Genomic DNA, 26,574 nt, shown 5'->3' on the forward strand with positions numbered 1-26,574 from the left:
CACTCCCACGACCTCCGTGTACAGCACCGGGTCTGGGCCTGTGGAAGTTTTGCAAAGGGCCGTGTGAGCGGCCTGCCTGTAGACCCCGGACAACGGCTCCTCGGCTGCTGCGGGCGGATGGCGGAAGCAGAGAGCGTGCTGCATAGAGCCGTGGAGCGGCCTATGCACACGTGCTCCCGCCCGCCACACACAGCATAGCGGCGTGTCTGTGTAGCCAAGCAGCGCTGCTGCTGCGCAGGGAGCAGCGGTCTCTTAGGATGCTGGGAGCCGGAGAGTGAGAGCGCGCCGCATGGACCGTGAAGCGGCCCATGTACACGCGCTCCGGGCAGCGGTGAGTACCCAACAATCCCCAACAGTGGAGCGGCAGCAAGCGCTGACCGCCCCAACCCAACATACCTGGACCGTGACAAAAGTCTATGACGGGGCCTTCATCCAAGCTCCGTCCAGCTTTCCTGCAGGCAGCCTGCAAGTGGAGTGAGGGAGCTCTTTACAGAGAGGTCCGACACTCACGGCTACTCAGCCGCTTCCACTGTCCCTGACCCACGCCTGTTAGAAGGGGGGAAAGGACGTGGAAATTGAAGAGAAAAAAAAACTTAGAAAAAATTCCAATACTTTGTGGACGAGCTCCACTATGCCTTCTAACTGTGTCGAGCACAGAAAAAACACTGGAGTGCTGCAGGATATGGAGGGGAGGAGTAGTCTCAAAATTAATTTATTCAGTGCCTTCTTCCGGTGGAAGCCGTCCATATCCCAAGAGTACTCCAGTGACCCCTAGTGGATGAAAAAGAAATTGACACTGAGGGAGTTGGTGGGGTGGTTTGCGTGAGCTTGGTTACAAGAGGAAGGGATTTACTGGTCAGTGGACTGCTTCCGCTGTCGCCCAAAGTTTTTGAACTTGTCACTGACTTATTATTGCTGCAGGTGACGTATAAGGGAGGATGTTCCGAGGTGGTTAACGTCCTTACCCCTACTTATTACAGCTTGACAAAGGCAACACACGGCTTGACAAATGTTGTCCGCATTTCTGGTGAAATACTTCCACACCGAAGAGCTGATTTTTTTGGTATTTTCACCAGGCATGTCAATGGCCATATTCCTCCCACGGACAACAGGTGTCTCCCCGGGTGCCTGACTTAAACAAACCACCTCACCATCAGAATCCTCCTTGTCAATTTCCTCCCCAGCGCCAGCAACACCCATATCCTCCTCATCCTGGTGTACTTCAACACTGACATCTTCAATCTGACTATCAGGAACTGGACTGCGGGTGCTCCTTCCAGCACTTGCAGGGGGCGTGCAAATGGTGGAAGGCGCATGCTCTTCACGTCCAGTGTTGGGAAGGTCAGGCATCGCAACCGACACAATTGGACTCTCCTTGTGGATTTGGGATTTCGAAGAACGCACAGTTCTTTGCGGTGCTTTTGCCAGCTTGAGTCTTTTCATTTTTCTAGCGAGAGGCTGAGTGCTTCCATCCTCATGTGAAGCTGAACCACTAGCCATGAACATAGGCCAGGGCCTCAGCCGTTCCTTGCCACTCCGTGTGGTAAATGGCATATTGGCAAGTTTACGCTTCTCCTCCGACAATTTTATTTTAGATTTTTGAGTCCTTTTTTTACTGATATTTGGTGTTTTGGATTTTACATGCTCTGTACTATGACATCGGGCATCGGCCTTGGCAGACGACGTTGCTGGCATTTCATCGTCTCGGCCATGACTAGTGGCAGCAGCTTCAGCACGAGGTGGAAGTCGATCTTGATCTTTCCTTAATTTTGGAACCTCAACATTTTTGTTCTCCATATTTTAATAGGCACAACTAAAAGGCACCTCAGGTAAACAATGGAGATGGATGGATACTAGTATACTTATGGATGGACGAGCGACTGCCGACACAGAGGTAGCTACAGCCGTGGACTACCGTACTGTGTCTGCTGCTAATATAGACTGGATGATAATGAGATAAAATTAAAATATATATATATATATATATATCACACTAGTACTGCAGCCGGACAGGTATATATTATGTAATGACGGACCTGCTGGACACTGTCTGTCAGACTCAGCACTGCAGACTCCTAAAGTAAGCTACTAGTATCAAGAAGATAGAAAAAAAAAAAAACCACGGGTAGGTGGTATACAATTATGGATGGACGAGCGACTGCCGACTAAGAGGTAGCTACAGCCGTGGACTACCGTACTGTGTCTGCTGCTAATATAGACTGGATGATAATGAGATAAAATTAAAATATATATATATATCACACTAGTACTGCAGCCGGACAGGTATATATTATGTAATGACGGACCTGCTGGACACTGTCTGTCAGACTCAGCACTGCAGACTCCTAAAGTAAGCTACTAGTATCAAGAAGATAGAAAAAAAAAATTCCACTGGTAGGTGGTATACAATTATGGATGGACGAGCGACTGCCGACACAGAGGTAGCTACAGCCGTGGACTACCGTACTGTGTCTGCTGCTAACATAGACTGGATGATAATGAGATAAAATTAAAATATATATATATATCACACTAGTACTGCAGCCGGACAGGTATATAATATGTAATGACGGACCTGCTGGACACTGTCTGTCAGACTCGGCACTGCAGACTCCTAAAGTAAGCTACTAGTATCAAGAAGATAGAAAAAAAAACCACGGGTAGGTGGTATACAATTATGGATGGACGAGCGACTGCCGACACAGAGGTAGCTACAGCCGTGGACTACCGTACTGTGTCTGCTGCTAATATAGACTGGATGATAATGAGATAAAATTAAAATATATATATATATATCACACTAGTACTGCAGCCGGACAGGTATATATTATTTAATGACGGACCTGCTGGACACTGTCTGTCAGACTCAGCACTGCAGACTCCTAAAGTAAGCTACTAGTATCAAGAAGATAGAAAAAAAAACCACGGGTAGGTGGTATACAATTATGGATGGACGAGCGACTGCCGACACAGAGGTAGCTACAGCCGTGGACTACCGTACTGTGTCTGCTGCTAATATAGACTGGATGATAATGAGATAAAATTAAAATATATATATATATCACACTAGTACTGCAGCCGGACAGGTATATATTATGTAATGACGGACCTGCTGGACACTGTCTGTCAGACTCAGCACTGCAGACTCCTAAAGTAAGCTACTAGTATCAAGAAGATAGAGAAAAAAAAACCATGGGTAGGTGGTATACAATTATGGATGGACGACCGACTGCCGACACAGAGGTAGCTACAGCCGTGGACTACCGTACTGTGTCTGCTGCTAATATAGACTGGATGATAATGAGATAAAATTAAAATATATATATATATATCACACTAGTACTGCAGCCGGACAGGTATATATTATGTAATGACGGACCTGCTGGACACTGTCTGTCAGACTCAGCACTGCAGACTCCTAAAGTAAGCTACTAGTATCAAGAAGATAGAAAAAAAAAAATTCCACGGGTAGGTGGTATACAATTATGGATGGACGAGCGACTGCCGACACAGAGGTAGCTACAGCCGTGGACTACCGTACTGTGTCTGCTGCTAACATAGACTGGATGATAATGAGATAAAATTAAAATATATATATATATCACACTAGTACTGCAGCCGGACAGGTATATAATATGTAATGACGGACCTGCTGGACACTGTCTGTCAGACTCAGCACTGCAGACTCCTAAAGTAAGCTACTAGTATCAAGAAGATAGAAAAAAAAAAATTCCACGGGTAGGTGGTATACAATTATGGATGGACGAGCGACTGCCGACACAGAGGTAGCTACAGCCGTGGACTACCGTACTGTGTCTGCTGCTAACATAGACTGGATGATAATGTGATAAAATTAAAATATATATATATATATCACACTAGTACTGCAGCCGGACAGGTATATATTATTTAATGACGGACCTGCTGGACACTGTCTGTCAGACTCAGCACTGCAGACTCCTAAAGTAAGCTACTAGTATCAAGAAGATAGAAAAAAAAACCACGGGTAGGTGGTATACAATTATGGATGGACGAGCGACTGCCGACACAGAGGTAGCTACAGCCGTGGACTACCGTACTGTGTCTGCTGCTAATATAGACTGGATGATAATGAGATAAAATTAAAATATATATATATATCACACTAGTACTGCAGCCGGACAGGTATATATTATGTAATGACGGACCTGCTGGACACTGTCTGTCAGACTCAGCACTGCAGACTCCTAAAGTAAGCTACTAGTATCAAGAAGATAGAAAAAAAAAAAACCACGGGTAGGTGGTATACAATTATGGATGGACGAGCGACTGCCGACACAGAGGTAGCTACAGCCGTGGACTACCGTACTGTGTCTGCTGCTAATATAGACTGGATGATAATGAGATAAAATTAAAATATATATATATATCACACTAGTACTGCAGCCGGACAGGTATATATATTATGTAATGACGGACCTGCTGGACACTGTCTGTCAGACTCAGCACTGCAGACTCCTAAAGTAAGCTACTAGTATCAAGAAGATAGAAAAAAAAAAACCACGGGTAGGTGGTATACAATTATGGATGGACGAGCGACTGCCGACACAGAGGTAGCTACAGCCGTGGACTACCGCACTGTGTCTGCTACTAATATAGACTGGATGATAATGAGATAAAATTAAAATATATATATATATCACACTAGTACTGCAGCCGGACAGGTATATATATTATGTAATGACGGACCTGCTGGACACTGTCTGTCAGACTCAGCACTGCAGACTCCTAAAGTAAGCTACTAGTATCAAGAAGATAGAAAAAAAAAATTCCACTGGTAGGTGGTATACAATTATGGATGGACGAGCGACTGCCGACACAGAGGTAGCTACAGCCGTGGACTACCGTACTGTGTCTGCTGCTAACATAGACTGGATGATAATGAGATAAAATTAAAATATATATATATATCACACTAGTACTGCAGCCGGACAGGTATATAATATGTAATGACGGACCTGCTGGACACTGTCTGTCAGACTCGGCACTGCAGACTCCTAAAGTAAGCTACTAGTATCAAGAAGATAGAAAAAAAAACCACGGGTAGGTGGTATACAATTATGGATGGACGAGCGACTGCCGACACAGAGGTAGCTACAGCCGTGGACTACCGTACTGTGTCTGCTGCTAATATAGACTGGATGATAATGAGATAAAATTAAAATATATATATATATATCACACTAGTACTGCAGCCGGACAGGTATATATTATTTAATGACGGACCTGCTGGACACTGTCTGTCAGACTCAGCACTGCAGACTCCTAAAGTAAGCTACTAGTATCAAGAAGATAGAAAAAAAAACCACGGGTAGGTGGTATACAATTATGGATGGACGAGCGACTGCCGACACAGAGGTAGCTACAGCCGTGGACTACCGTACTGTGTCTGCTGCTAATATAGACTGGATGATAATGAGATAAAATTAAAATATATATATATATATCACACTAGTACTGCAGCCGGACAGGTATATATTATGTAATGACGGACCTGCTGGACACTGTCTGTCAGACTCAGCACTGCAGACTCCTAAAGTAAGCTACTAGTATCAAGAAGATAGAGAAAAAAAAACCATGGGTAGGTGGTATACAATTATGGATGGACGACCGACTGCCGACACAGAGGTAGCTACAGCCGTGGACTACCGTACTGTGTCTGCTGCTAATATAGACTGGATGATAATGAGATAAAATTAAAATATATATATATATATCACACTAGTACTGCAGCCGGACAGGTATATATTATGTAATGACGGACCTGCTGGACACTGTCTGTCAGACTCAGCACTGCAGACTCCTAAAGTAAGCTACTAGTATCAAGAAGATAGAAAAAAAAAAATTCCACGGGTAGGTGGTATACAATTATGGATGGACGAGCGACTGCCGACACAGAGGTAGCTACAGCCGTGGACTACCGTACTGTGTCTGCTGCTAACATAGACTGGATGATAATGAGATAAAATTAAAATATATATATATATATCACACTAGTACTGCAGCCGGACAGGTATATAATATGTAATGACGGACCTGCTGGACACTGTCTGTCAGACTCAGCACTGCAGACTCCTAAAGTAAGCTACTAGTATCAAGAAGATAGAAAAAAAAAAATTCCACGGGTAGGTGGTATACAATTATGGATGGACGAGCGACTGCCGACACAGAGGTAGCTACAGCCGTGGACTACCGTACTGTGTCTGCTGCTAACATAGACTGGATGATAATGTGATAAAATTAAAATATATATATATATATCACACTAGTACTGCAGCCGGACAGGTATATATTATTTAATGACGGACCTGCTGGACACTGTCTGTCAGACTCAGCACTGCAGACTCCTAAAGTAAGCTACTAGTATCAAGAAGATAGAAAAAAAAACCACGGGTAGGTGGTATACAATTATGGATGGACGAGCGACTGCCGACACAGAGGTAGCTACAGCCGTGGACTACCGTACTGTGTCTGCTGCTAATATAGACTGGATGATAATGAGATAAAATTAAAATATATATATATATCACACTAGTACTGCAGCCGGACAGGTATATATTATGTAATGACGGACCTGCTGGACACTGTCTGTCAGACTCAGCACTGCAGACTCCTAAAGTAAGCTACTAGTATCAAGAAGATAGAAAAAAAAAAAACCACGGGTAGGTGGTATACAATTATGGATGGACGAGCGACTGCCGACACAGAGGTAGCTACAGCCGTGGACTACCGTACTGTGTCTGCTGCTAATATAGACTGGATGATAATGAGATAAAATTAAAATATATATATATATCACACTAGTACTGCAGCCGGACAGGTATATATATTATGTAATGACGGACCTGCTGGACACTGTCTGTCAGACTCAGCACTGCAGACTCCTAAAGTAAGCTACTAGTATCAAGAAGATAGAAAAAAAAAACCACGGGTAGGTGGTATACAATTATGGATGGACGAGCGACTGCCGACACAGAGGTAGCTACAGCCGTGGACTACCGCACTGTGTCTGCTGCTAATATAGACTGGATGATAATGAGATAAAATTAAAATATATATATATATCACACTAGTACTGCAGCCGGACAGGTATATATATTATGTAATGACGGACCTGCTGGACACTGTCTGTCAGACTCAGCACTGCAGACTCCTAAAGTAAGCTACTAGTATCAAGAAGATAGAAAAAAAAAAAACCACGGGTAGGTGGTATACAATTATGGATGGACGAGCGACTGCCGACACAGAGGTAGCTACAGCCGTGGACTACCGTACTGTGTCTGCTGCTAATATAGACTGGATGATAATGAGATAAAATTAAAATATATATATATATATCACACTAGTACTGCAGCCGGACAGGTATATATATTATGTAATGACGGACCTGCTGGACACTGTCTGTCAGACTCAGCACTGCAGACTCCTAAAGTAAGCTACTAGTATCAAGAAGATAGAAAAAAAAAACCCACGGGTAGGTGGTATACAATTATGGATGGACGAGCGACTGCCGACACAGAGGTAGCTACAGCCGTGGACTACCGTGCTGTGTCTGCTGCTAATATAGACTGGATGATAATGAGATAAAATTAAAATATATATATATATCACACTAGTACTGCAGCCGGACAGGTATATATTATGTAATGACGGACCTGCTGGACACTATCTGCAGAATGCGTTTATAAAAACACCACACGACGAGTGTTTAACTTTTTCAGGCAGACAATCACAATATACTGGTGGTCAGCAGACAATCACAATACTGGTGGTCAGTGGTCACTGGTCAGTCACACTGGCAGTGGCACTCTGGCAGCAAAAGTGTGCACTGTACTTAAGTGCAGTCAGATAATGATATACAGTATATGATGCAGCACACTGGGCTGAGCACAGATATGGTATGTGTGACTGTGTCACACTGTGTATCGTTTTTTTTTCAGGCAGAGAACGGATTAATTAAACTGGTGGCACTGGTCACTGGTCACACTATCAGCAGCAAGTAGTACTCCTCCTATATGCTCCCCAAAATTTGTGTCTCTCTCTAGTACTCTAGTCACTCTAAACGGAGAGGACGCCAGCCACGTCCTCTCCCTATCAATCTCAATGCACGTGTGAAAATGGCGGCGACGAGCGGCTCCTTATATAGAATCCGAGTCTCGCGATAGAATCCGAGCCTCGCGAGAATCCGACAGCAGGATGATGACGTTCGGGCGCGCTCGGGTTAACCGAGCGAGGCGGGAAGATCCGAGTCGCTCGGCCCCGTGTAAAAAAAACTGAAGTTCGGGCGGGTTCGGATTCCGAGGAACCGAACCCGCTCATCTCTAGTGTCTAGTCGCACTACGCATGGGTCTGAGTCACCCTATGCATGGGTCTGAGTCACCCTATGCATGGGTCTGAGTCACCCTACGCATGGGTCTGTCACCCTATACAAGTATCTAGTCGCACTATGCATGGGTCTGAGTCACCCTATGCATGGGTCTGAGTCGCACTATACCTGTGTCTAGTCACCATACGCATGGGTCTGAGTCGCACTATGCATGGGTCTAGTCGCACTACGCATGGGTCTGAGTCGCACTATGCATGTGTCTAGTCACCATATGCATGGGTCTGAGTCGCACTATGCATGGGTCTAGTCGCACTATGCATGGGTCTGAGTCACCCTATGCATGGGTCTGAGTCACCCTATGCATGGGTCTAGTCACCCTATGCATGGGTCTAGTCACCCTATGCATGGGTCTAGTCACCCTATGCATGGGTCTGAGTCACACTACGCATGGGTCTGAGTCACACTATGCATGGGTCTGAGTCACACTATGCATGGGTCTGAGTCACCCTATGTATGGGTCTGAGTCACACTATGCATGGGTCTACTCACCATATGCATGGGTCTACTCACCATATGCATGGGTCTACTCACCATATGCATGGGTCTACTCACCATATGCATGGGTCTGAGTCACACTATGCATCGGTCTGAGTCACCCTACGCATGAGTCTGAGTCACCCTACGCATGAGTCTGAGTCACCCTACGCATGAGTCTGAGTCACCCTACGCATGGGTCTGAGTCACCCTACGCATGGGTCTGAGTCACCCTACGCATGGGTCTGAGTCACCCTACACATGGGTCTGAGTCACCCTACGCATGGGTCTGAGTCGCCCTATGCATTGGTCTGGGTCACACTATGCATACAGTATGTCTAGCCGCACTATGCATGGGTCTGAGTGCACTACGCATGGGTCTGAGTCGCAATGCGCAGGGGTCTGAGTGCACTATGCATAGGTCTTAGTCGCACTGCGCATGGGTCTGAGTGCACTATGCATGGGTCTGAGTCGCACTGCGCATGGGTCTGAGTGCACTTTGCATAGGTCTGAGTCGCACTGCGCATGGGTCTGAGTGCACTATGCATAGGTCTGAGTCGCAATGCGCATGGGTCTGAGTGCACTTTGCATAGGTCTTAGTCGCACTGCGCATGGGTCTGAGTGAACTATGCATAGGTCTGAGTCGCACTACGCATAGGTCTGAGTCGCACTACGCATAGGTCTGAGTCGCACTACGCATAGGTCTGAGTCGCACTACGCATGGGTCTGAGTTGCAATACGCATGGGTCTGAGTCGCACTACACATGGGTCTGAGTTGCATTACGCATGGGTCTGAGTTGCATTACGCATGGGTCTGAGTTGCATTACGCATGGGTCTGAGTCGCACTACACATGGGTCTGAGTGCACTGCGCATGGGTCTGAGTGCACTATGCATAGGTCTGAGTCGCACTATGCATGGGTCTGAGTTGCACTATGCATGGGTCTGAGTTGCACTATGCATGGGTCTGAGTTGCACTATGCATGGGTCTGAGTTGCCATACGCATGGGTCTAAGTTGCAATTCACATGGGTCTGAGTCGCACTGCGCATGGGTCTGAGTGCACTACGCATGGGTCTGAGTGCACTACGCATGGGTCTGAGTCGCACTACACATGGGTCTGAGTTGCACTACGCATGGGTCTGAGTTGCACTACGCATGGGTCTGAGTTGCACTACGCATGGGTCTGAGTTGCACTACGCATGGGTCTGAGTTGCACTACGCATGGGTCTGAGTTGCAATACGTGTGGGTCTGAGTCGCACTACACATGGGTCTGAGTTGCATTACGCATGGGTCTGAGTTGCATTACGCATGGGTCTGAGTTGCAATACGCATGGGTCTGAGTCGCACTACACATGGGTCTGAGTTGCATTACGCATGGGTCTGAGTTGCATTACACATGGGTCTGAGTTGCATTACGCATGGGTCTGAGTCGCACTACACATGGGTCTGAGTGCACTGCGCATGGGTCTGAGTGCACTATGCATAGGTCTGAGTTGCACTATGCATGGGTCTGAGTTGCACTATGCATGGGTCTGAGTTGCACTATGCATGGGTCTGAGTTGTCATACGCATGGGTCTAAGTTGCAATTCATATGGGTCTGAGTCGCACTGCGCATGGGTCTGAGTGCACTACGCATGGGTCTGAGTTGCAATACGCATGGGTCTGAGTTGCAATACGCATGGGTCTGAGTCGCACTACGCATGGGTCTGAGTTGCACTACGCATGGGTCTGAGTTACACTATGCATGGGTCTGAGTCGCACTACACATGGGTCTGAGTTGCATTACGCATGGGTCTGAGTTGCATTACGCATGGGTATGAGTTGCATTACGCATGGGTCTGAGTTGCACTATGCATGGGTCTGAGTTGCACTACGCATGGGTCTGAGTTGCACTACGCATGGGTCTGAGTTGCACTACGCATGGTTCTGAGTTGCAATACGTATGGGTCTGAGTCGCACTACACATGGGTCTGAGTTGCATTACGCATGGGTCTGAGTTGCATTACGCATGGGTCTGAGTTGCATTACGCATGGGTCTGAGTCGCACTACACATGGGTCTGAGTGCACTGCGCATGGGTCTGAGTGCACTATGCATAGGTCTGAGTCGCACTATGCATGGGTCTGAGTTGCACTATGCATGGGTCTGAGTTGCACTATGCATGGGTCTGAGTTGCACTATGCATGGGTCTGAGTTGCACTATGCATGGGTCTGAGTTGCCATACGCATGGGTCTAAGTTGCAATTCACATGGGTCTGAGTCGCACTGCGCATGGGTCTGAGTGCACTACGCATGGGTCTGAGTTGCAATACGCATGGGTCTGAGTCGCACTACACATGGGTCTGAGTTGCACTACGCATGGGTCTGAGTTGCACTACGCATGGGTCTGAGTTGCACTACGCATGGGTCTGAGTTGCACTACGCATGGGTCTGAGTTGCAATACGTGTGGGTCTGAGTCGCACTACACATGGGTCTGAGTTGCATTACGCATGGGTCTGAGTTGCATTACGCATGGGTCTGAGTTGCAATACGCATGGGTCTGAGTCGCACTACACATGGGTCTGAGTTGCATTACGCATGGGTCTGAGTTGCATTACACATGGGTCTGAGTTGCATTACGCATGGGTCTGAGTCGCACTACACATGGGTCTGAGTGCACTGCGCATGGGTCTGAGTGCACTATGCATAGGTCTGAGTTGCACTATGCATGGGTCTGAGTTGCACTATGCATGGGTCTGAGTTGCACTATGCATGGGTCTGAGTTGCACTATGCATGGGTCTGAGTTGTCATACGCATGGGTCTAAGTTGCAATTCATATGGGTCTGAGTCGCACTGCGCATGGGTCTGAGTGCACTACGCATGGGTCTGAGTTGCAATACGCATGGGTCTGAGTTGCAATACGCATGGGTCTGAGTCGCACTACGCATGGGTCTGAGTTGCACTACGCATGGGTCTGAGTTACACTATGCATGGGTCTGAGTCGCACTACACATGGGTCTGAGTTGCATTACGCATGGGTCTGAGTTGCATTACGCATGGGTATGAGTTGCATTACGCATGGGTCTGAGTTGCACTATGCATGGGTCTGAGTTGCACTACGCATGGGTCTGAGTTGCACTACGCATGGGTCTGAGTTGCACTACGCATGGTTCTGAGTTGCAATACGTATGGGTCTGAGTCGCACTACACATGGGTCTGAGTTGCATTACGCATGGGTCTGAGTTGCATTACGCATGGGTATGAGTTGCAATACGCATGGGTCTGAGTCGCACTACACATGGGTCTGAGTTGCATTACGCATGGGTCTGAGTTGCATTACACATGGGTCTGAGTTGCATTACGCATGGGTCTGAGTGCACTGCGCATGGGTCTGAGTGCACTATGCATAGGTCTGAGTTGCACTACGCATAGGTCTGAGTCGCACTATGCATGGGTCTGAGTTGCACTATGCATGGGTCTTAGTTGCACTATGCATGGGTCTGAGTTGCCATACGCATGGGTCTGAGTTGCATTACGCATGGGTCTGAGTCGCACTGCGCATGGGTCTGAGTTGCACTACGCATGGGTCTGAGTTGCACTACGCATGGGTCTGAGTTGCATTACGCATGAGCCTGAGTTGCACTACGCATGCATCCACAGTCTGCGAGAAATGTCTCGCAAATGTTTCGGGTGTTCCTGGGCAGTGACTGCACAGTGAGAGGGAGGTGGCTACGCGGACACACCTGCTTTTTGGGCGTGCTATGGGAGGGTCGCAGGGGGGTCACTACAGTGGTTGGGAACTTAAGACACATTATCGCTGACATTGGAGACCGTACTCTAATATAGAATCTGCCACTAGCGTGGGGCAGGAGGTACTTTTGATGGTACGAGTGATGGTGGTGTCTAAATACACAGATTGGTATTACAGTAAACATGCTGGCAGTGGGCGTCTCAGTCCTACTCCTTACACATGCAGATGCGCGGCTGTACACCAGGGAAGGGTTTGCAGCTGTAGCAATGTAATGTCCGCTGTAAAAGGTGCAGGCATGGACACTGCTGCATACAACCTAGAATCAGGCCTCAGGTGTCATAGAAACATAGTGACATCACTGTGATGTCATCAGGGCTCAGACACAGCACATTGGGTGAGTCTGTTTTTTTCTAGATACACCATTGATTACAAGGGATCTATTACTAATTGTCATTATCAAATTGTCAAACCTTCCAGAACCTGTAACAACTATGCTGCCTCCTGAAGGCATATCTGCTGATGTCTCCATTCTCTTGTCAGGCTTGGGTTAGTTTGAGGGTTCGGTCTAAGAGTTGCCACAGGAGTGGAGGGTGGAAGGCTAGCTCCTCTTCATGTAGGATGGATGAATGAAGAGAAAAGTTGCAGTTCTGTGATTACTATGGTGCTGGCCTGGACTGTAGAGCAGGACCAGCTACGCAGGATTGCAGGAACACGACCAGCTACATAGGCTTAGATGCTGGGATGCGGAGCAGTACCAGCTATGCAGGATTGCTGGGTTATGACTAGCTACTTAGGGATGCAGAGCAGTACCAGCTATACAGGATTGCTGGGTTATGACCAGCTACATAGGCATAGATGCTGGGATGCGGAGCAGTACCAACTCCATAGGATTTCTAGGTTATGACTAGCTACTTAGGGAAGTGGAGCAGTGCCAGCTATACAGGATTGCTGGGTTATGACCAGCTACTTAGGCTTAGATGCTGGGATGTAGAGCAGTACTAGCTATACAGGCTTGCTGGGTTATGATCAGCTACTTAGGCTTAGATGCTGGGATGCAGAGCAGTACCAGCTATACAGGCTTGCTGGGTTATGATCAGCTACTTAGGCTTAGATGCTGGGATGCAGAGCAGTACCAGCTATACAGGATTGCTGGGTTATGACCAGCTACATAGGCATAGATGCTGGGATGCGGAGCAGTACCAACTATATAGGATTTCTAGGTTATGACTAGCTTCTTAGGGAAGTGGAGCAGTGCCAGCTATACAGGATTGCTGGGTTATGATCAGCTACTTAGGCTTAGATGCTGGGATGTAGAGCAGTACTAGCTAACAGGCTTGCTGCGTTATGAACAGCTACTTAGACTTTGATGCTGGTATGTGGAGCAGTACCAGCTATACAGGTTTGATGGGTTGCGAAGCAGTACCAGCTATACAGACTCAGGTGCAGCAGCTGACACGACCAGCTACATAGGCTTAGATGCTGGGATGCGGAGCAGTACCAGCTATGCAGGATTGCTGGGTTACGACTACCTACTTAGGGATGCAGAGCATTACCAGCTATACAGGATTGCTAGGTTACGACTAGCTACTTAGGGATGCAGAGCAGTACCAGCTATACAGGATTGCTGGGTTATGACCAGCTACTTAGACTTGGATGCTGGGATGGGGAGCAGTACCAGCTACACAGGATTGGTGGGTTGTGAAGCAGTACCAGCTCTGGTGCAGCAGCTAACGCTGTGATAGCACCAGTGATACAGGAACAACTGTTGCAGCATTACACTGGGGTGACACCAGTGATACAGGAACAACTGTTGCAGCATTACACTGGGGTGACACCAGTGATACAGGAACTAGAGATGTGCACCAGAAATTTTTCGGGTTTTGTGTTTTGGCTTTGGGTTCGGTTCCGTGGCCGTGTTTTGGGTTCGAACGCGTTTTGGCAAAACCTCACCGAATTTTTTTTTGTCGGATTCGGGTGTGTTTTGGATTCGGGTGTTTTTAAAAAAAAAAAACTAAAAAACAGCTTAAATCATAGAATTTGGGGGTCATTTTGATCCCAAAGTATTATTAACCTCAATAACCATAATTTCCACTCATTTTCAGTCTATTCTGAACACCTCACACCTCACAATATTATTTTTAGTCCTAAAATTTGCACCGAGGTCGCTGAATGACTAAGCTCAGCGACCCAAGTGGCCGACACAAACACCTGGCCCATCTAGGAGTGGCACTGCAGTGTCACGCAGGATGGCCCTTCCAAAAAACACTCCCCAAACAGCACATGACGCAAAGAAAAAAAGAGGCGCAATGAGGTAGCTGTGTGACTAAGCTCAGCGACCCAAGTGGCCGACACAAACACCTGGCCCATCTAGGAGTGGCACTGCAGTGTCACGCAGGATGGCCCTTCCAAAAAACACTCCCCAAACAGCACATGACGCAAAGAAAAAAAGAGGCGCAATGAGGTAGCTGTGTGAGTAAGCTAAGCGACCCTAGTGGCCGACACAAACACCTGCCCATCTAGGAGTGGCACTGCAGTGTCAGGCCAGATGGACCTTCCAAAAAATACTCCCCAAACAGCACATGACGCAAAGAAGAAAAAAAAGAGGCGCAATGAGGTAGCTGTGTGACTAAGATAAGTGACCCTAGTGGCCGACACAAACACCTGGCCCATCTAGGAGTGGCACTGCAGTGTTACGCAGGATGGCCCTTCCAAAAAACACTCCCCAAACAGCACATGACGCAAAGAAGAAAAAAAAGAGGCGCAATGAGGTAGCTGTGTGACTAAGATAAGCGACCCTAGTGGCCGACACAAACACCTTGCCCATCTAGGAGTGGCACTGCAGTGTCACGCAGGATGGCCCTTCCAAAAAACACTCCCCAAACAGCACATGACGCAAAGAAAAATGAAAGAAAAAAGAGGTGCAAGATGGAATTGTCCTTGGGCCCTCCCACCCACCCTTATGTTGTATAAACAGGACATGCACACTTTAACCAACCCATCATTTCAGTGACAGGGTCTGCCACACGACTGTGACTGAAATGTAGAGATGTGCACTTGAAATTTTTCGGGTTTTGTGTTTTGGTTTTGGATTCGGTTCCGCGGCCGTGTTTTGGGTTCGACCGCGTTTTGGCAAAACCTCACCGAATTTTTTTTGTCGGATTCGGGTGTGTTTTGGATTCGGGTGTTTTTTTTCAAAAAACACTAAAAAACAGCTTAAATCATAGAATTTGGGGGTCATTTTGATCCCAAAGTATTATTAACCTCAATAACCATAATTTCCACTCATTTTCAGTCTATTCTGAATACCTCACACCTCACAATATTATTTTTAGTCCTAAAATTTGCACCGAGGTCGCTGGATGACTAAGCTAAGCGACCCTAGTGGCCGACACAAACACCGGGCCCATCTAGGAGTGGCACTGCAGTGTCACGCAGGATGGCCCTTCCAAAAAACACTCCCCAAACAGCACATGACGCAAAGAAAAAAAGAGGCGCAATGAGGTAGCTGTGTGAGTAAGATAAGCGACCCTAGTGGCCGACACAAACACCGGGCCCATCTAGGAGTGGCACTGCAGTGTCACGCAGGATGGCCCTTCCAAAAAACACTCCCCAAACAGCACATGACGCAAAGAAAAAAAAGAGGCGCAATGAGGTAGTTGTGTGAGTAAGATAAGCGACCCTAGTGGCCGACACAAACACCTGGCCCATCTAGGAGTGGCACTGCAGTGTCACGCAGGATGGCCCTTCCAAAAAACACTCCCCAAACAGCACATGACGCAAAGAAAAAAAGAGGCGCAATGAGGTAGCTGTGTGAGTAAGATAAGCGACCCTAGTGGCCGACACAAACACCGGGCCCATCTAGGAGTGGCACTGCAGTGTCACGCAGGATGGCCCTTCCAAAAATCACTCCCCAAACAGCACATGACGCAAAGAAAAATTAAAGAAAAAAGAGGTGCAAGATGGAATTGTCCTTGAGCCCTCTCACCCACCCTTATGTTGTATAAACAGGACATGCACACTTTAACCAACCCATCATTTCAGTGACAGGGTCTGCCACACGACTGTGACTGAAATGACGGGTTGGTTTGGACCCCCACCAAAAAAGAAGCAATTAATCTCTCCTTGCACAAACTGGCTCTACAGAGGCAAGATGTCCACCTCATCATCATCCTCCGATATATCACCGTGTACATCCCCCTCCTCACAGATTATCAATTCGTCCCCACTGGAATCCACCATCTCAGCTCCCTGTGTACTTTGTGGAGGCAATTGCTGCTGGTCAATGTCTCCACGGAGGAATTGATTATAATTCATTTTAATGAACATCATCTTCTCCACATTTTCTGGAAGTAACCTCGTACGCCGATTGCTGACAAGGTGAGCGGCGGCACTAAACACTCTTTCGGAGTACACACTTGTGGAAGGGCAACTTAGGTAGAATAAAGCCAGTTTGTGCAAGGGCCTCCAAATTGCCTCTTTTTCCTGCCAGTATAAGTACGGACTGTGTGACGTGCCTACTTGGATGCGGTCACTCATATAATCCTCCACCATTCTTTCAATGGGGAGAGAATCATATGCAGTGACAGTAGACGACATGTCCGTAATCGTTGACAGGTCCTTCAGTCCGGACCAGATGTCAGCATCAGCAGTCGCTCCAGACTGCCCTGCATCACCGCCAGCGGGTGGGCTCGGAATTCTGAGCCTTTTCCTCGCACCCCCAGTTGCGGGAGAATGTGAAGGAGGAGATGTTGACAGGTCGCGTTCCGCTTGACTTGACAATTTTCTCACCAGCAGGTCTTTGAACCCCAGCAGACTTGTGTCTGCCGGAAAGAGAGATCCAAGGTAGGTTTTAAATCTAGGATCGAGCACGGTGGCCAAAATGTAGTGCTCTGATTTCAACAGATTGACCACCCGTGAATCCTTGTTAAGCGAATTAAGGGCTCCATCCACAAGTCCCACATGCCTAGCGGAATCGCTCCGTGTTAGCTCCTCCTTCAATGTCTCCAGCTTCTTCTGCAAAAGCCTGATGAGGGGAATGACCTGACTCAGGCTGGCAGTGTCTGAACTGACTTCACGTGTGGCAAGTTCAAAGGGCAGCAGAACCTTGCACAACGTTGAAATCATTCTCCACTGGGCTTGAGACAGGTGCATTCCACCTCCTATATCGTGCTGAATTGTATAGGCTTGAATGGCCTTTTGCTGCTCCTCCAACCTCTGAAGCATATATAGGGTTGAATTCCACCTCGTTACCACTTCTTGCTTCAGATGATGGCAGGGCAGGTTCTGGCGTTTTTAGTGTTGCTCCAGTATTCTGTACGTGGTGCCTGTACGCCGAAAGTGTCCCGCAATTCTTCTGGCCACCGACAGCATCTCTTGCACGCCCCTGTCGTTTTTTAAAAAATTCTGCACCACCAAATTCAAGGTATGTGCAAAACATGGGACGTGCTGGAATTTGCCCAGATTTAATGCACACACAATATTGCTGGCGTTGTCCGATGCCACAAATCCACAGGAGAGTCCAATTGGGGTAAGCCATTCCGCGATGATCTTCCTCAGTTGCCGTAAGAGGTTTTCAGCTGTGTGCGTATTCTGGAAACCGGTGATACAAAGCGTAGCCTGCCTAGGAAAGAGTTGGCGTTTGCGAGATGCTGCTACTGGTGCCGCCGCTGCTGTTCTTGCGGCGGGAGTCCATACATCTACCCAGTGGGCTGTCACAGTCATATAGTCCTGACCCTGCCCTGCTCCACTTGTCCACATGTCCGTGGTTAAGTGGACATTGGGTACAGCTGCATTTTTTAGGACACTAATGACTCTTTTTCTGAGGTCTGTGTACATTTTCGGTATCGCCTGCCTAGAGAAATGGAACCTAGATGGTATTTGGTACCGGGGACACAGTACCTCCAACAAGTCTCTAGTTGGCTCTGCAGTAATGATGGATACCGGAACCACGTTTCTCACCACCCAGGATGCCAAGGCCTCAGTTATCCGCTTTGCAGCAGGATGACTGCTGTGATATTTCATCTTCCTCGCAAAGGACTATTGGACAGTCAATTGCTTGGTGGAAGTAGTAAAAGTGGTCTTACGATTTCCCCTCTGGGATGACCATCGACTCCCAGCAGCAACAACAGCAGCGCCAGCAGCAGTAGGCGTTACACGCAAGGATGCATCGGAGGAATCCCAGGCAGGAGAGGACTCGTCAGAATTGCCAGTGACATGGCCTGCAGGACTATTGGCATTCCTGGGGAAGGAGGAAATTGACACCGAGGGAGTTGGTGGGGTGGTTTGCGTGAGCTTGGTTACAAGAGGAAGGGATTTACTGGTCAGTGGACTGCTTCCGCTGTCGCCCAAAGTTTTTGAACTTGTCACTGACTTATTATGAATGCGCTGCAGGTGACGTATAAGGGAGGATGTTCCGAGGTGGTTAACGTCCTTACCCCTACTTATTACAGCTTGACAAAGGCAACACATGGCTTGACAAATGTTGTCCGCATTTCTGGTGAAATACTTCCACACCGAAGAGCTGATTTTTTTGGTATTTTCACCAGGCATGTCAACGGCCCTATTCCTCCCACGGACAACAGGTGTCTCCCCGGGTGCCTGACTTAAACAAACCACCTCACCATCAGAATCCTCCTTGTCAATTTCCTCCCCAGCGCCAGCAACACCCATATCCTCCTCATCCTGGTGTACTTCAACACTGACATCTTCAATCTGACTATCAGGAACTGGACTGTGGGTGCTCCTTCCAGCACTTGCAGGGGGCGTGCAAATGGTGGAAGGCGCATGCTCTTCGCGTCCAGTGTTGGGAAGGTCAGGCATCGCAACCGACACAATTGGACTCTCCTTGTGGATTTGGGATTTCGAAGAACGCACAGTTCTTTGCTGTGCTTTTGCCAGCTTGAGTCTTTTCATTTTTCTAGCGAGAGGCTGAGTGCTTCCATCCTCATGTGAAGCTGAACCACTAGCCATGAACATAGGCCAGGGCCTCAGCCGTTCCTTGCCACTCCGTGTGGTAAATGGCATATTGGCAAGTTTACGCTTCTCCTCCGACAATTTTATTTTAGATTTTGGAGTCCTTTTTTTACTGATATTTGGTGTTTTGGATTTTACATGCTCTGTACTATGACATTGGGCATCGGCCTTGGCAGACGACGTTGCTGGCATTTCATCGTCTCGGCCATGACTAGTGGCAGCAGCTTCAGCACGAGGTGGAAGTGGATCTTGATCTTTCCCTAATTTTGGAACCTCAACATTTTTGTTCTCCATATTTTAATAGGCACAACTAAAAGACACAAAGGTAGCTACAGCCGTGGACTACCGTACTGTGTCTGCTGCTAATATAGACTGGATGATAATGAGATGAAATCAATATATATTATATCACACTAGTACTGCAGCCGGACAGGTAGATATATTTATTATGTAATGACTGATGACGGACCTGCTGGACACTGTCAGCTCAGCAGCACCGCAGACTGCTACAGTAAGCTACTATAGTAGTATGTATAAAGAAGAAAGAAAAAAAAACCACGGGTAGGTGGTATACAATTATGGATGGACGAGCGACTGCCGACACAGAGGTAGCTACAGCCGTGGACTACCGTACTGTGTCTGCTGCTAATATAGACTGGATGATAATGAGATGAAATCAATATATATATATATATATATATAATATCACACTAGTACTGCAGCCGGACAGGTAGATATATTTATTATGTAATGACTGATGACGGACCTGCTGGACACTGTCAGCTCAGCAGCACCGCAGACTGCTACAGTAAGCTACTATAGTAGTATGTATAAAGAAGAAAAAAAAAAAAACCACGGGTAGGTGGTATACAATTATGGATGGACGAGCGACTGCCGACACAGAGGTAGCTACAGCCGTGGACTACCGTACTGTGTCTGCTGCTAATATAGACTGGATGATAATGAGATGAAATCAATATATATATATATATAATATCACACTAGTACTGCAGCCGGACAGGTAGATATATTTATTATGTAATGACTGATGACGGACCTGCTGGACACTGTCAGCTCAGCAGCACCGCAGACTGCTACAGTAAGCTACTATAGTAGTATGTATAAAGAAGAAAGAAAAAAAAAAACCACGGGTAGGTGGTATACAATTATGGATGGACGAGCGACTGCCGACACAGAGGTAGCTACAGCCGTGGACTACCGTACTGTGTCTGCTGCTAATATAGACTGGATGATAATGAGATGAAATCAATATATATATATATATAATATCACACTAGTACAGCAGCCGGACAGGTAGATATATTTATTATGTAATGACTGATGACGGACCTGCTGGACACTGTCAGCTCAGCAGCACCGCAGACTGCTACAGTAAGCTACTATAGTAGTATGTATAAAGAAGAAAGAAAAGAAAAAAAAAACACGGGTAGGTGGTATACAATTATGGATGGACGAGCGACTGCCGACACAGAGGTAGCTACAGCCGTGGACTACCGTACTGTGTCTGCTGCTAATATAGACTGGATGATAATGAGATGAAATCAATATATATATATATATATATAATATCACTAGTACTGCAGCCGGACAGGTATATATATTTATTATGTAATGACTGATGACGGACCTGCTGGACACTGTCAGCTCAGCAGCACCGCAGACTGCTACAGTAAGCTACTATAGTAGTATGTATAAAGAAGAAGAAAGAAAAAAAAAAAACCGGGTAGGTGGTATACAATATTATATATATATTATATACAATTATATATATATATTATATATATTAAACTGGTGGTGATTATTAAACTGGTGGTCAGGTCACTGGTCACACTATCAGCAACTTGCAAGTAGTACTCCTAAGCAGACAATCACAATATATATTATACTGGTGGTCAGTGTGGTCACAATGGCAGTGTGGCACTCTGGCAGCAAAAGTGTGCACTGTACGTTATATGTACTCCTGAGTCCTGCTCTCAGACTCTAACTGCTCCCCACTGTCAGTGTCTCCCCCACAAGTCAGATAATACAGTCACACTATCTATCACTTCAGCAAGTAACTAGTCTAGTACTCCTCCTAATGCTCCCCAAAATTACTACTGTGTCTCTCTCTACTGTCTCACTCTCTTCTCTATAAACGGAGAGGACGCCAGCCACGTCCTCTCCCTATGAATCTCAATGCACGTGTGAAAATGGCGGCGACGCGCGGCTCCTTATATAGAATCCGAGTCTCGCGATAGAATCCGAGCCTCGCGAGAATCCGACAGCGGGATGATGACGTTCGGGCGCGCTCGGGTTAACCGAGCAAGGCGGGAAGATCCGAGTCGCTCGGCCCCATGTAAAAAAAAATGAAGTTCGGGCGGGTTCGGATTCCGAGGAACCGAACCCGCTCATCTCTACTGAAATGACGGGTTGGTTTGGACCCCCACCAAAAAAGAAGCAATTAATCTCTCCTTGCACAAACTGGCTCTACAGAGGCAAAATGTCCACCTCATCATCATCCTCCGATTCATCACCGTGTACATCCCCCTCCTCACAGATTATCAATTCGTCCCCACTGGAATCCACCATCACAGCTCCCTGTGTACTTTGTGGAGGCAATTGCTGCTGGTGAATGTCTCCATGGAGGAATTGATTATAATTCATTTTAATGAACATCATCTTCTCCACATTTTCTGGAAGTAACCTCGTACGCCGATTGCTGACAAGGTGAGCGGCGGCACTAAACACTCTTTCGGAGTACACACTTGTGGGAGGGCAACTTAGGTAGAATAAAGCCAGTTTGTGCAAGGGCCTCCAAATTGTCTCTTTTTCCTGCCAGTATACGTACGGACTGTCTGACGTGCCTACTTGGATGCGGTCACTCATATAATCCTCCACCATTCTTTCAATGGTGAGAGAATCATATGCAGTGACAGTAGACGACATGTCCGTAATCGTTGTCAGGTCCTTCAGTCCGGACCAGATGTCAGCATCAGCAGTCGCTCCAGACTGCCCTGCATCACCGCCAGCGGGTGGGCTCGGAATTCTGAGCCTTTTCCTCGCACCCCCAGTTGCGGGAGAATGTGAAGGAGGAGATGTTGACAGGTCGCATTCCGCTTGACTTGATAATTTTCTCACCAGCAGTTCTTTGAACCCCTGCAGACTTGTGTCTGCCGGAAAGAGAGATACAACATAGGTTTTAAATCTAGGATCGAGCACGGTGGCCAAAATGTAGTGCTCTGATTTCAACAGATTGACCACCCGTGAATCCTTGTTAAGCGAATTAAGGGCTCCATCCACAAGTCCCACATGCCTAGCGGAATCGCTCAGTGTTAGGTCCTCCTTCAATGTCTCCAGCTTCTTCTGCAAAAGCCTGATGAGGGGAATGACCTGACTCAGGCTGGCAGTGTCTGAACTGACTTCACGTGTGGCAAGTTCAAAAGGTTGCAGAACCTTGCACAACGTTGAAATCATTCTCCACTGCGTTTGAGAAAGGTGCATTCCACCTCCTATATCGTGGTCAGTTGTATAGGCTTGAATGGCCTTTTGCTGCTCCTCCAACCTCTGAAGCATATAGAGGGTTGAATTCCACCTCGTTACCACTTCTTGCTTCAGATGATGGCAGGGCAGGTTCAGGCGTTTTTTGGTGTTGCTCCAGTCTTCTGTACGTGGTGCCTGTACGCCGAAAGTGTCCGGCAATTCTTCTGGCCACCGACAGCATCTCTTACACGCCCCTCTCATTTTTAAATAATTCTGCACCACCAAATTCAAGGTATGTGCAAAACATGGGACGTGCTGGAATTTGCCCATATTTAATGCACACACAATATTGCTGGCGTTGTCCGATGCCACAAATCCACAGGAGAGTCCAATTGGGGTAAGCCATTCTGCGATGATCTTCCTCAGTTGCCGTAAGAGGTTTTCAGCTGTGTGCGTATTCTGGAAAGCGGTGATACAAAGCGTAGCCTGCCTAGGAAAGAGTTGGCGTTTGCGAGATGCTGCTACTGGTGCCGCCGCTGCTGTTCTTGCGGCGGGAGTCAATACATCTACCCAGTGGGCTGTCATAGTCATATAGTCCTGAGTCTGCCCTGCTCCACTTGTCCACATGTCCGTGGTTAAGTGGACATTGGGTACAGCTGCATTTTTTAGGACACTGGTGAGTCTTTTTCTGAGGTCTGTGTACATTTTCGGTATCGCCTGCCTAGAGAAATGGAACCTAGATGGTATTTGGTACCGGGGACACAGTACCTCAAACAAGTCTATAGTTGGCTCTGCAGTAATGATGGATACCGGAACCACGTTTCTCACCGCCCAGGATGCCAAGGCCTCAGTTATCCGCTTTGCAGCAGGATGACTGCTGTGATATTTCATCTTCCTCGCAAAGGACTGTTGGACAGTCAATTGCTTGGTGGAAGTAGTAAAAGTGGTCTTACGACTTCCCCTCTGGGATGACCATCGACTCCCAGCAGCAACAACAGCAGCGCCAGCAGCAGTAGGCGTTACACTCAAGGATGCATCGGAGGAATCCCAGGCAGGAGAGGACTCGTCAGAATTGCCAGTGACATGGCCTGCAGGACTATTGGCATTCCTGGGGAAGGAGGAAATTGACACTGAGGGAGTTGGTGGGGTGGTTTGCGTGAGCTTGGTTACAAGAGGAAGGGATTTACTGGTCAGTGGACTGCTTCCGCTGTCGCCCAAAGTTTTTGAACTTGTCACTGACTTATGATGAATGCGCTGCAGGTGACGTATAAGGGAGGATGTTCCGAGGTGGTTAACGTCCTTACCCCTACTTATTACAGCTTGACAAAGGCAACACACGGCTTGACACCTGTTGTCCGCATTTCTGTTGAAATACTTCCACACCGAAGAGCTGATTTTTTTGGTATTTTCACCAGGCATGTCAATGGCCATATTCCTCCCACGGACAACAGGTGTCTCCCCGGGTGCCTGACTTAAACAAACCACCTCACCATCAGAATCCTCCTTGTCAATTTCCTCCCCAGCGCCAGCAACACCCATATCCTCCTCATCCTGGTGTGCTTCAACACTGACATCTTCAATCTGACTATCAGGAACTGGACTGCGGGTGCTCCTTCCAGCACTTGCAGGGGGCGTGCAAATGGTGGAAGGCACATGCTCTTCACGTCCAGTGTTGGGAAGGTCAGGCATCGCAACCGACACAATTGGACTCTCCTTGTGGATTTGTGATTTCGAAGAACACACAGTTCTTTGCTGTGCTTTTGCCAGCTTAAGTCTTTTCATTTTTATAGCGAGAGGCTGAGTGCTTCCATCCTCATGTGAAGCTGAACCACTAGCCATGAACATAGGCCAGGGCCTCAGCCGTTCCTTGCCACTCCGTGTGGTAAATGGCATATTGGCAAGTTTACGCTTCTCCTCCGACGATTTTATTTTAGATTTTTGAGTCCTTTTTTTACTGATATTTTGTGTTTTGGACTTTACATGCTCTGTACTATGACATTGGGCATCGGCCTTGGCAGACGACGTTGATGGAATTTCATCGTCTCGGCCATGACTAGTGGCAGCAGCTTCAGCACGAGGTGGAAGTGGATCTTGATCTTTCCCTATTTTTGGAACCTCAACATTTTTGTTCTCCATATTTTAATAGGCACAACTAAAAGGCACCTCAGGTAAACAATGGAGATGGATGGATACTAGTATACTTATGGATGACGAGTGACTGACGACACAGAGGTAGCTACAGCCGTGGACTACCGTACTGCGTCTTCTAGTATAGAGATGATAATGATATAAAAAATATATATATATCACTACTGCAGGTATATATAATATAATGACGGACCTGCTGGACACTGTCAGCAGACTCCTAAACTACTAGTATGAAGAAGATAGAAAAAAAACCCCCACCACAGGTAGGTATACAATTATGGACGAGCACTGACGACACAGAGGTAGCTACAGCCGTGGACTACCGTACTGCGTCTGCTAGTATAGAGATGATAATGATATAAAATATATATATATATCACTACTGCAGGTATATATAATATAATGACGGACCTGCTGGACACTGTCAGCAGACTCCTAAACTACTAGTATGAAGAAGATAGAAAAAAAAACCCCACCACAGGTAGGTATACAATTATGGACGAGCACTGACGACACAGAGGTAGCTACAGCCGTGGACTACCATACTGCGTCTACTAGTATAGAGATGGTAATGATATAAAAAATATATATATATCACTACTGCAGGTATATATAATATAATGACGGACCTGCTGGACACTGTCAGCAGACTCCTAAACTACTAGTATGAAGAAGATAGAAAAAAAAACCCCCACCACAGGTAGGTATACAATTATGGACGAGCACTGACGACACAGAGGTAGCCACAGCCGTGGACTACCGTACTGCGTCTGCTAATATAGAGATGATAAAGATGATAGAGATGAACAAAAAAAATATAACACTACTGCAGGTAAATATTTATATAATATAATGAATGACGGACCTGCTGGACACTGTCAACAGAATGCGTTTATAGAATAAAAAAAAAAAACACCACAGGAGTGTTTAACTTTTTCAGGCAGACAATATACTGGTGGTCACTGGTCAGTCACACTGGCAGCAAAAGTGTGCACTGTACTCCTGCTATAACTGCACCCCAGTCTCCCCCACAATTCAGCTGTGTGAGCAGTGAGCACTCAGCACAGTCAGATATACATATAGATGATATTATCATGCAGCACACTGAGGCTGAGCACAGATATGGTATGTGACTGTGTATCGTTTTTTTTTAGGCAGAGAACGGATTATATTAAATAATAAATAAAACTGGTGGTGGTCAGTCACTAGTAACTATCAGCAAAACTCTGCACTCTGAGTACTCCTAATGCTCCCCAAAATTACTAAGTAATCAACTCAAGTGTCTCTATCTATTCTAACGGAGAGGACGCCAGCCACGTCCTCTCCCTATCAATCTCAATG

This window comes from Pseudophryne corroboree, chromosome 10 (assembly GCF_028390025.1).
Source record: "Pseudophryne corroboree isolate aPseCor3 chromosome 10, aPseCor3.hap2, whole genome shotgun sequence".
Classification (NCBI taxonomy): Eukaryota; Metazoa; Chordata; class Amphibia; order Anura; family Myobatrachidae; genus Pseudophryne; species Pseudophryne corroboree.